The sequence below is a fragment of the Rutidosis leptorrhynchoides genome, chromosome 1, assembly GCF_046630445.1.
Source record: "Rutidosis leptorrhynchoides isolate AG116_Rl617_1_P2 chromosome 1, CSIRO_AGI_Rlap_v1, whole genome shotgun sequence".
NCBI lineage: Eukaryota > Viridiplantae > Streptophyta > Magnoliopsida > Asterales > Asteraceae > Rutidosis > Rutidosis leptorrhynchoides.
Window position 1 is genome coordinate 411,815,166 of NC_092333.1, and position 12,646 is coordinate 411,827,811.

Here is a 12,646-nt window from a genome sequence, read left to right on the forward strand (position 1 = left end):
GTTTTGAGAATTTTTTTTAAGAGTTTTGTAATACTCTGTAAATCTATTCTTGTGAGTAATAGAGTTGTTTTTCTCTCAAATTTGTATCTCCCAATGTCCAGGCGATCCCCTCTTCCTAACACGGACGTCTCGACCATTTTTTGCAACACTAAGATGTGAATCTTAGGCATACCGTCCCCTTATCGGACTCTATGAAACTCAGCCAGATGTCTTTCTCTCCCTCAGTCAAGGGAATGCCAGATGTTTCTGGAAGCTTCCTCGGAGGCTCTGGTTTACCAACCAAGTTATATATGTCATCAGTTATTAATTTATATTTTCAGCAGGCAACAAGATTATCATTATTAATATTAACCCAATGGCAAAAATAATAGAGAATCATACCATTCATCTTCTTATAAGAAACAGTATCCTTACTTTCCAGCGGGACAAAACGGTTGTTGTCTACTAGAGTGATTGTGATGTTTGGGTTACTGCTAGAAAAGGGTAATTTTGTATGACTACTTACAAATATAAACATTTAATTGTTGAACACTATATATAATCTAGCTTTAGCAAGAAAAAAAGAGCCTCAACTGAAACATACTATTTCCATTTACGTGGTATATATATATATATATATTTATATATTTATACATACATTGTAACGACCCGGAATTTTACGATCGTTCTATACTTATGAGATTAATATTTACATAAATTAAACCTTACCAACATGATAAGCAATCCAAACTGTTGAGACTTATATTTTTGAAAAGAGTTTTACACAACGTTTGACCGTCCAATTTGACTGATGATATCACGAACTATATAACACACGATAATTATACGATTATGTATATGACCATATCTATACATATTTAACATGATTTAAGGATGGTTTAACATTTCATTGCGAACTAACAACAATGAGTTATAAGTATACTTTGAGACCACTAACTTAATATAACGACCCTCATTTTTCCATTCTATATTTTTCCAATATTAAAAGCCCAAACAATATAATTAAAACTTAATGATTAAACTTTAATCAACAATTGTTAAGTGTTAAGAGTTAGAAAACATATTAATTAACTTTGTACAAAAATTGACAAGTTAATAAAAGATGAAAATAATAAACTGTTAGTCGACACTCACTGCTAATTAAAATTTATGCATTTATGTAATATTATAACTAATAACCTATAAGTAATAAATAAAAAGTGACATTTATATAAATAATAAAACAATTGGGAACTAAATATATACAAGTCATGAATTAGTAAAAAGAAAATAATACTTATCATGTAGTAAATATAAAAATAATAATAATAATAATAGTAATAATAATGAGACTAAAAAAATCTTACATCCTTATGTTGACTAAAAATAAAGTGTAAACTAGTACATCCTTATGTTGACTAATTATAAACTAGTACCACCTATTGTTGACTAAAAATTATAAAACAAAATAAAATCATTAATTAGAACATCCTTATGTTGACTAACACTCTAATACTTGCACTATATAAACACCTAGTTTCTCATTCACAAATCACACCAAAATTCTCTCTCAAAAACAATCTCTCCCTCTCCCTCTCTTGTGGTATTCGGATCTTCAAGCTTGTTCTTCGTGTTCTTCAAGAATCTTCAAGGAGTTCTTCAAGATTTTCAAGGCTTTGATCTTCCATCTTCATCGTGTTCATCTTTTCTTTGTTAATTATCTTGAATCTTCAAAGGTATAACATAAACCCTAAACTATTTACATAAACTTTAATCTTTGTTAATTCATATTCATATTATAAACTTGTTATTCATAAGTATATACATAAACACTCCTAGATTTATATATTCATATATACATGTAAAAAAAAAAATATTTTTATGTATATATACGAATTATATATACATATACATATTAAAACCTTAAACCCTAATACTACTTATACTAGTACTTAACATGTATACACTATTACTATTACTAGCACCTATAACCTACTACTTATATTGTAGCACAAAAACATTTTGGGATATGTATTAGAGATGTATAGATCTTCGAACTTTCTTGACGAATGGTTTCTACGAGATTCTAGGCAGAGGGTTTGGATTTCCGATTTAAAGGGTCCTATGGCTCAAGCCCCTAGATCTAAATTAGCCATTCGAAGGGAAAGGGGTGATTGGAAGCTTATCTAATACGGCAAGTATCCTAAAATGAAAAACACTCATAAAAGTAGAAACTCTCTAGTCATAGAAACTTAGTAAAATAAGAAACTTTCTAAAAATGGAAACTTTATAAAAATAGTAACTTACTAGGAATAGAAACTTAGTAAAACAAACTATACTTAAACACATACTTAAACTTAAACATGGGCAAAACACTTAACTACTCTTAAATGTCAATAGGTTGACTTTCCTGCTCACTCGTTCAACTCTTTATTCCGAGGAATAACTCTCTCTCTACTTACTAAGGTGAATTTCATAGCCCCACTTTTTACTATTTCATTACTGTTTTGAAACTATGGGGTGAGACACATGCTTGCTTTTAAATTTTTAACATGCAATATTTTAATAACTGTTTTACAATATTTATATACGTGAATTTCATAGCCCCACTTTTTACTATTTCATTACTGTTTTGAAACTATGGGGTGAGACACATGCTTGCTTTTAAATTTTTAACATGCAATATTTTAATAACTGTTTTACAATATTTATATACGTGAATTCATAGCCCCATTTTTTACTGTTTCATAAGTGTTTTATAACTTTTGGGGTGAGAATACATGCACAACTTTTATAACTGTTTTACACGTATTAACTATTAAACTGTGATATGTTGGGCTATGACCAGCTAGCCCCCAACCGATAAGTATAAACGATAACTTGTTACGGGGTAAACTTGAAAGTCTAGTCTAAATATCAGTACTTACACGTATCTACTATTAAACTGTGATATGTTGGGCTATGACCAGCAAGCCCCCAACCGACAAGTATAAACGATAACTTGACACGGGGTAAACTTGAAAGTCTAGTCTAAATATCAGTACCAACTGTTAAAACTATGCTATACCCGGCTATGTCCGACTAAGTCCCTACAGTGATATTTTTAAGTGCTGCGGCATGCTTATTTATTGGGGGTAGGCCTATCGGGAGTAACGTCCCCGATACATTTGACTCAGTCTTTGTATTACTTGATAATGAAATTTAAACCGACAAGGACAGACACAACTTGTCATGGGGCAAACTTGAACGTTTAGTCTAAATATCACGCACTGGCATAACTTTTGGATCTGCGAGATCTACTTTTTGATCCTGCGGGAGATCAACTTTACAACTAAATCTTGTGGTCTAAAAACAACGATAACTACTTTTGTTAAACCTATGAACTTCACTCAACCTTTTTGGTTGACACTTTAGCATGTTTTGTCTCAGGTGCTGTTTGATTCAAGCTTTCTTATCTACTACTTATGTGATGCTACTTGGACTTAGGATCAAGAGATATCACATTTATTACTTCTGCATATGAACAATTACTTTATCGTTATTTCCATTATTGTAACGACATTTCATTTTCCGCTGCGTACTCAATAAAGTTAAATTTTCTCATTTAGTATTGTTCTCGTATTATAATATGTTGGTTTATTTGATATTAGTAACGTTTCTTCCAGACCCTATCGGGAGGACGTTACAGATTGGTATCAGAGCATAACCAGGCTGTTATAGAGAACCAGGATTGCATTTTTATGTGTGCCTTACTTGCTAGCTAGGGTGCCTTAGCAATCTAGGAAACTATAACCTTTCCTGCCTTACACTTAAAGCACTTAGGATTGCCTTATAATCTTAACAATCATGCTTTACCAAACTTAACTTAAAGATTCTAATCAAAGTCTCTTTCCTAATGTAGGACTACAACTTTTCTTGACCATAGTGCCTTTAATTGTTGCCTTTAACTGTTAAATGCTACACTATACTTTATAAACTTTACTTATCTTAGAATGACGAGCTAATCTAAGAACTCTGCTCACTTTCCTGAGTACTATCCAATTACACCACCGCATCTAAATGCGACACAATGATTTCAGAAATTCTTGACATTCATAAGTCATCTATCATGGTTATGTGTATTACATATGTATTACATGAAATATTATCCATGATTTTGAAACTCTTATAATTGTTACTACTCACACACAAACGTATATAACTCCCTGTTATATCACGTACCTATATGCCTTATGCCTTTATGCATCGGTTTATGAATCGAAAAATGTCATTGGGTTATCACAGTATACGAATTGAAAGTCTTTAATCAAAAGATTATTAGATTACATACTTATCACTTTATGATCTCGACACGTCATACTGCCATTATTAAAGTATAGGCACATCATATCTTATTATATCTTATCGTATCTATCCCAATAGATTTTGTCTAACACTTTTCCTAAATTCCCTCCGTAAATTACGGAAATCTTTTTGCTATATACACGTATTCGAGGAGACGAATATATCATCCAGTATTCAACACTAATCTCATATCAAAAACCCTAATTCTAAACACATAATATGGATTCCTCGAACTCTTCGAGCTCCAATGGCAGCGTAACCGGAATGAACCAACCAATCAGCCATCATCTATTTTGGATGAATTGGGGATGGGTTCGTAGTAAACTTAATCAATGGAGACAAGAAGAAGGTGATCCCTTCCACCAACCGAATTCACCTCTTGGTGAAGAACCTGAAGCACTTACCGGCGAACCCGTTCGAAACACTATTTTCACCCTCATTTCCAGGATATCCAGTCACGAATATATAATATCTAAAATTTTAGATCTTATTCATCCACTTGTCCGAACCGCCAATCATCCCGGAATAATAGAAGAAGTCAACGAGCTTCGCGCTCGAGTAGTGGCTCTGGAGAATATGGTGCGAAACCTACGAACACCAGCAGCAGCACCAGCAGCATAACCAGTACCACCAGTACCATCGGCATCACCACCAACATCACCACCAACATCACCAGCTTCACCAACGACAACATCCGCATTCCACACCTCAACATCACACTCAGTACCTCAAACATCAACATCATACGCCCCATAGATACCAAGGAATATTATTAATAATGAGTTAAGATGTATTGACTCATTCTTCCTGAAGAATTACATATGTATACTTTATATATATGGATTGGAACAATAATAAATCTTTTCGTACTAAGCTATTACGTGTGAATCTTAACTAGTATGTACTACATGGTTAATTCATATCACAATATGCTATGATGTACATCTTTTGTTAATAACTTAACAATCGTTAATCATTGCTTCAATACAATAAACTCCATTTCGTAATAAACCAAGTGTATTACTCAAATACATGATTGATTGTATACTTTAATTTTCGATGTACTCGAAACTTTCTAGAAAATATCATTAGTGCCTTATGAATTTCACAAGAATTCCAAGAGCACCAACATCATATACCGAAGTATATCAATAATAATGAACGATGAAGTATTAATTCATAACTTCATTAGCGAAATATTTCACGACAATTATGAAATCTCTAAGGTTTTGGAGATAATTTATTCTCGTTTCAACAGCAAATCAAATGAGTTTAATATTATATTAGCTCATTAAAACCATGATTACACCTGAAGAATACATATATGAACGTATATCTTCTCTTTTGTACAAACTGTTAATTGTAAAAAATATTTTAACGGGTAGGTAAAACCCGAGAGATATTCATATCTCATATAAATATGTTACATTGTACATTCTTCCATTCTGATTCAGCAGTTGTTAACTATACTACTTACATTCACATGATATATGTATATGTTCACCAAAGAAAAACCATTTTCATACAAATTCAGTTACATACTCTGATTTTGACATATCGGAACTTAAGTAAAGCTTTAGCAAGTGTTATCTTCCTAAAGATCACTACATTCATGAATTATATTCATTCGTATTCTATGATGAATTATCAAATCAAACCACCGAACTTACCATTCCTTACTTTTGAAAATCACAACATTTCTTCGTCAACCGTTAGATCCATTGATGGATGCATCTTACGCTTAAACACTTCAAATTTAAAATTCTTGAAAACATCCTTTGAATCTTGACGATCGCAATCAGCGTTTAATCATCTAAAAATGAAATTTCTTGAAACCATTTCGGATTGATAACCGATGATTCAAATATGGCTGCATTAAATGCAGAGGAAACAGAAAAATTGTAGATGGTCTTAAGGGCCAACAGTTTGATAATAAAGAATGGTACGTTGGAAAAGCTCAAAAGAAAATTTGGAACTGAAAAACGGATTGAGCTAACCATGGAGGAGACCAAGGACAAACACAAGGGCCAAACCCTATATTCAAAGAATCCAGGTAATTTTGGATCCGGTGAAATCTTTAGAGAATATCTTGCTCCGAAGTCATGTTAAAAGCTTGCGGAAAATTTTTCTTCATCAACTTTCGAACTTAGAAATTCCAAAATATCATCATAAATATCCTCTATATTTCGAAAGATATCTTCATAACGATTCATGTCCGCAATTAAGTATCTCTTTGCGATATCTTTATAAAGGAAACTGTTTTAGTTTCTATATTCTGTAAAATTCGAGTTTAAATTATAAATGCTTTGAAGAAGTGTTGGGAATTGAAGCATGAGTTAGTATAATATAATGACGTCAGGCCAATGTGATTATATTACAGTAATTCATGCTAAGTTTTTAATGGAAGATGATGATTCATAGATTTTATAATCATCATTTTCCATGTTACACGACTCTTACATTCTATTTAACCTCTAAACATATCAAGAAAATATTTTTCTTGATGATTCGGTCTTTTCCGGATATTCTGGTAATATGACAAATCAAATCGTGATATTACCTTTCCTTTCTACTTTATATATTATGATCATTCGAAACTTCATACCTATGAATTCTGGACCATTACTCGCTTGACTTAAAGTCGGGAAGAAGAAACAAAAGCATAAAGCTCCGACATATAAGGGAAAATATAAAGCCCGATAACGACTCCGAAATTACAAACCGTGTATATCAATGCGTATAGCAATATAAAGACACGGGATAATTAAAAACACTATAACCCCAAGAGCATAGTAGAAGTAAACAGATTCCTCTGGCGGTAAAAGAAAAAGAAGAATGACTGCATAGATGGTCAATATAGTAACCAGGATCAGAACTGGATTAAGCATTTTCTTAATCTTTTGGAAGTTTGAATTGAGAAAGAAAGTATAGAAGTGGTGAAGATAATGAAACGAAAGAAGCTAATTTATAGCAAAATTCCAAACACATCAATCGAGGCAAATCACCGCATTTAATCAAACAAATCTCAAAATTTCGTAAATACCGGAGAATCAAATCTTATAGATTACGAAGATTTCCTTTAATTCCTTGAATTCCGGAAATCAATCGTGACTACGTCAAAAGTTAAGGCGAACATTTAATTTTCTCATTTCACTCTTTTATGATAGCTTCATTTATACTCTTCCTATAAACGAATCGTTTTATCCATATTATTCAATAGTGATAAAACTTTATTTTTCAACTTATATTCATCATTAAAATATTCTTGTTGTAAACAATGAAGATCTCTATCAAATTTCATGACTGTGATTTTCACGAACTCCTCTTTGTTTGTCTGCCCTAATATTGTGGCATAAAATGCTCAAGGTTTTAAATGAGTTCAATACTATTCATAACACATTTCATGTATCCAATTTACTGAAATGACTTGTATAACATCATCATTTTGAATGATCTTCGCATTAATAATAAAATGCACTTCGTTGAATAACCTATAGAAATCATGGAAGGAGAGGTCAAACAAACGCGTAAAAGCAATATACCTATCGTTAAAGTCCGTTGGAATTCGCGTAGAGGCCCCGAATATACCTGGGAACGCAAAGACCATATGAAACGGAAATATCCCCATCTCTTCTCAACTGCTGATGCAAACGAGGTAACTACCTAAAAACTTCGGGACGAAGTTTTCAATAACGGGGAGGAACTATAACGACCCTCATTTTTCCATTCTATATTTTTCCAATATTAAAAGCCCAAACAATATAATTAAAACTTAATGATTAAACTTTAATCAACAATTGTTAAGTGTTAAGAGTTAGAAAACATATTAATTAACTTTATACAAAAATTGACAAGTTAATAAAAGATGAAAATAATAAACTGTTAGTCGACACTCACTGCTAATTAAAATTTATGCATTTATGTAATATTATAACTAATAACCTATAAGTAATAAATAAAAAGTGACATTTATATAAATAATAAAACAATTGGGAACTAAATATATACAAGTCATGAATTAGTAAAAAGAAAATAATACTTATCATGTAGTAAATATAAAAATAATAATAATAATAATAGTAATAATAATGAGACTAAAAAAATCTTACATCCTTATGTTGACTAAAAATAAAGTGTAAACTAGTACATCCTTATGTTGACTAATTATAAACTAGTACCACCTATTGTTGACTAAAAATTATAAAACAAAATAAAATCATTAATTAGAACATCCTTATGTTGACTAACACTCTAATACTTGCACTATATAAACACCTAGTTTCTCATTCACAAATCACACCAAAATTCTCTCTCAAAAACAATCTCTCCCTCTCCCTCTCTTGTGGTATTCGGATCTTCAAGCTTGTTCTTCGTGTTCTTCAAGAATCTTCAAGGAGTTCTTCAAGATTTTCAAGGCTTTGATCTTCCATCTTCATCGTGTTCATCTTTTCTTTGTTAATTATCTTGAATCTTCAAAGGTATAACATAAACCCTAAACTATTTACATAAACTTTAATCTTTGTTAATTCATATTCATATTATAAACTTGTTATTCATAAGTATATACATAAACACTCCTAGATTTATATATTCATATATACATGTAAAAAAAAAAATATTTTTATGTATATATACGAATTATATATACATATACATATTAAAACCTTAAACCCTAATACTACTTATACTAGTACTTAACATGTATACACTATTACTATTACTAGCACCTATAACCTACTACTTATATTGTAGCACAAAAACATTTTGGGATATGTATTAGAGATGTATAGATCTTCGAACTTTCTTGACGAATGGTTTCTACGAGATTCTAGGCAGAGGGTTTGGATTTCCGATTTAAAGGGTCCTATGGCTCAAGCCCCTAGATCTAAATTAGCCATTCGAAGGGAAAGGGGTGATTGGAAGCTTATCTAATACGGCAAGTATCCTAAAATGAAAAACACTCATAAAAGTAGAAACTCTCTAGTCATAGAAACTTAGTAAAATAAGAAACTTTCTAAAAATGGAAACTTTATAAAAATAGTAACTTACTAGGAATAGAAACTTAGTAAAACAAACTATACTTAAACACATACTTAAACTTAAACATGGGCAAAACACTTAACTACTCTTAAATGTCAATAGGTTGACTTTCCTGCTCACTCGTTCAACTCTTTATTCCGAGGAATAACTCTCTCTCTACTTACTAAGGTGAATTTCATAGCCCCACTTTTTACTATTTCATTACTGTTTTGAAACTATGGGGTGAGACACATGCTTGCTTTTAAATTTTTAACATGCAATATTTTAATAACTGTTTTACAATATTTATATACGTGAATTTCATAGCCCCACTTTTTACTATTTCATTACTGTTTTGAAACTATGGGGTGAGACACATGCTTGCTTTTAAATTTTTAACATGCAATATTTTAATAACTGTTTTACAATATTTATATACGTGAATTCATAGCCCCATTTTTTACTGTTTCATAAGTGTTTTATAACTTTTGGGGTGAGAATACATGCACAACTTTTATAACTGTTTTACACGTATTAACTATTAAACTGTGATATGTTGGGCTATGACCAGCTAGCCCCCAACCGATAAGTATAAACGATAACTTGTTACGGGGTAAACTTGAAAGTCTAGTCTAAATATCAGTACTTACACGTATCTACTATTAAACTGTGATATGTTGGGCTATGACCAGCAAGCCCCCAACCGACAAGTATAAACGATAACTTGACACGGGGTAAACTTGAAAGTCTAGTCTAAATATCAGTACCAACTGTTAAAACTATGCTATACCCGGCTATGTCCGACTAAGTCCCTACAGTGATATTTTTAAGTGCTGCGGCATGCTTATTTATTGGGGGTAGGCCTATCGGGAGTAACGTCCCCGATACATTTGACTCAGTCTTTGTATTACTTGATAATGAAATTTAAACCGACAAGGACAGACACAACTTGTCATGGGGCAAACTTGAACGTTTAGTCTAAATATCACGCACTGGCATAACTTTTGGATCTGCGAGATCTACTTTTTGATCCTGCGGGAGATCAACTTTACAACTAAATCTTGTGGTCTAAAAACAACGATAACTACTTTTGTTAAACCTATGAACTTCACTCAACCTTTTTGGTTGACACTTTAGCATGTTTTGTCTCAGGTGCTGTTTGATTCAAGCTTTCTTATCTACTACTTATGTGATGCTACTTGGACTTAGGATCAAGAGATATCACATTTATTACTTCTGCATATGAACAATTACTTTATCGTTATTTCCATTATTGTAACGACATTTCATTTTCCGCTGCGTACTCAATAAAGTTAAATTTTCTCATTTAGTATTGTTCTCGTATTATAATATGTTGGTTTATTTGATATTAGTAACGTTTCTTCCAGACCCTATCGGGAGGACGTTACACTTAAGTTTTCAAAATGACAACTATATGTAACGTTCTTTGACATATATACTTACAATCTATAATGTGTTGTGATTTATGTCACCAATATGATTTAAGTGTAATGGGATTAATTTGTAACCAAAATAATCTTGATAAATATCGAACAAGTTTGGGGAAGTGTGGAATGCACACTTGTTTGAACTTATCTTGATTATGACGGGGGTTCGGAGGTAGCGCCCCCGATAAGCGGGGTCCAAGGGGTGGCAACCCCTGGCGGATAAGAGGGAATCTTATTTGTAAGCTAGCATACATTATTACTCAAAAATTCAACACAAAAATTTGTCCTTGTTCCCTCAACAACCAGACTGTCCTATAAGTATCACCATCACCTTGGTTTTTGATTTTATTCTTACAACCATCTTTATCTAACCAAAAACACACTCTTAGGAACTCTAAGTGTTCTTCACAATCTCAGCAAATACTCATGAAGAACTAGCTTCATGAACAACCTATAATCATTATAAGAAAGTTTGATCAAGATTATTTTCTATCTTTTCCAGTAGCTTTATCCAAGTAACTTGAGGTAGTAACCTTATTCATAATCTTATTCGATTCATATTTATATAGCTATCTTATTTTGTGTTATAAAATTTTTAACAACAAGAACATAGTTTGAATGATTTCAAACCTGTTCGCAAACTAAATAGATCCTTCTAATTTGATTTTTAAAACACTTCAAAACCTGTAATATATCATATTATGGCAAAATTGGATTAATCATATCTTGGCTAATTAACATAATATTTAATATATATTTACTTATGATTTGATTTCATATATTTCAGGACCACCCGTAAACAACACGAGAAGATTAATCATAAGACCTCATGATTGTACGCAACACGTCATCTGACAACACGGTACTTTATGTACGCAACACGTTATTTGACAACATGGTACCATGGGTCGAGATTAATTCTGATCAATACGAATACGATGGGGTTTTTATTTATTTTATTGAGCAACTAATTGTGGACCATTAACAACAGACTGCTAACTACAGGCTAAGAAAATATTAAAAGTATTATAAGTATATATATGTAATGATTACTTGAAAAGAAAATATGTTGATATATTATATATATGGTTAGGTTCGTGATATCTATCGAAGACCAAGTCGAGTTAAATACCTTCAAGGCAAAGGTGAGTATATAGTCCCACTTTTAAACTCTAAATATTTCGGGATGAGAATACATGCATTTTATGATTTACGTTATGGACACAAGTGATTAAAATTATATATTCTACGTTGAGTTGTACCACTGGCATATCTCCCTGTAACTTGGTAACTACTATTTACATGCGGTATTGTAAACGCGAATCCTGTTGATAGATCTATCGGGCCTGACAACCCCAACCGGACTGGACGACCAGTATTCAACGGTTGCACAGTACTTCGTTTCGGTGACTACACTTGGTACGGTGTAGTAAGATTTCATAATAAAGGGAATATGCGACGTTGATTAAATGTTAAGTATGGTTATCAAGTGCTCAACAACTTAGAATATTTTTATTAAAACGTTTATATATGAAATCTTGTGGTCTATATTTATAACGCTGCCGACATTAAACCTATATCTCACCAACTTTATGTTGATATTTTAAGCATGTTTATTCTCAGGTGATAACTAAAAGCTTCCGCTACAACATGTTGAATTTAAACATGATCTTGAGTATGTATATTTGTGTCAAAAATAAAACTGCATATCGGAGGATTTGTAATGTAAAATATGTTGGAAGTCGTATTGTTATTATCACATGTAAAGTTTGTAAGTCTAAGATTATCGCTAAACGATAATCATTATTATCTTGTTTAAACCTTGTATTTGTAATAAAAGTTATGGTTTGTATTGT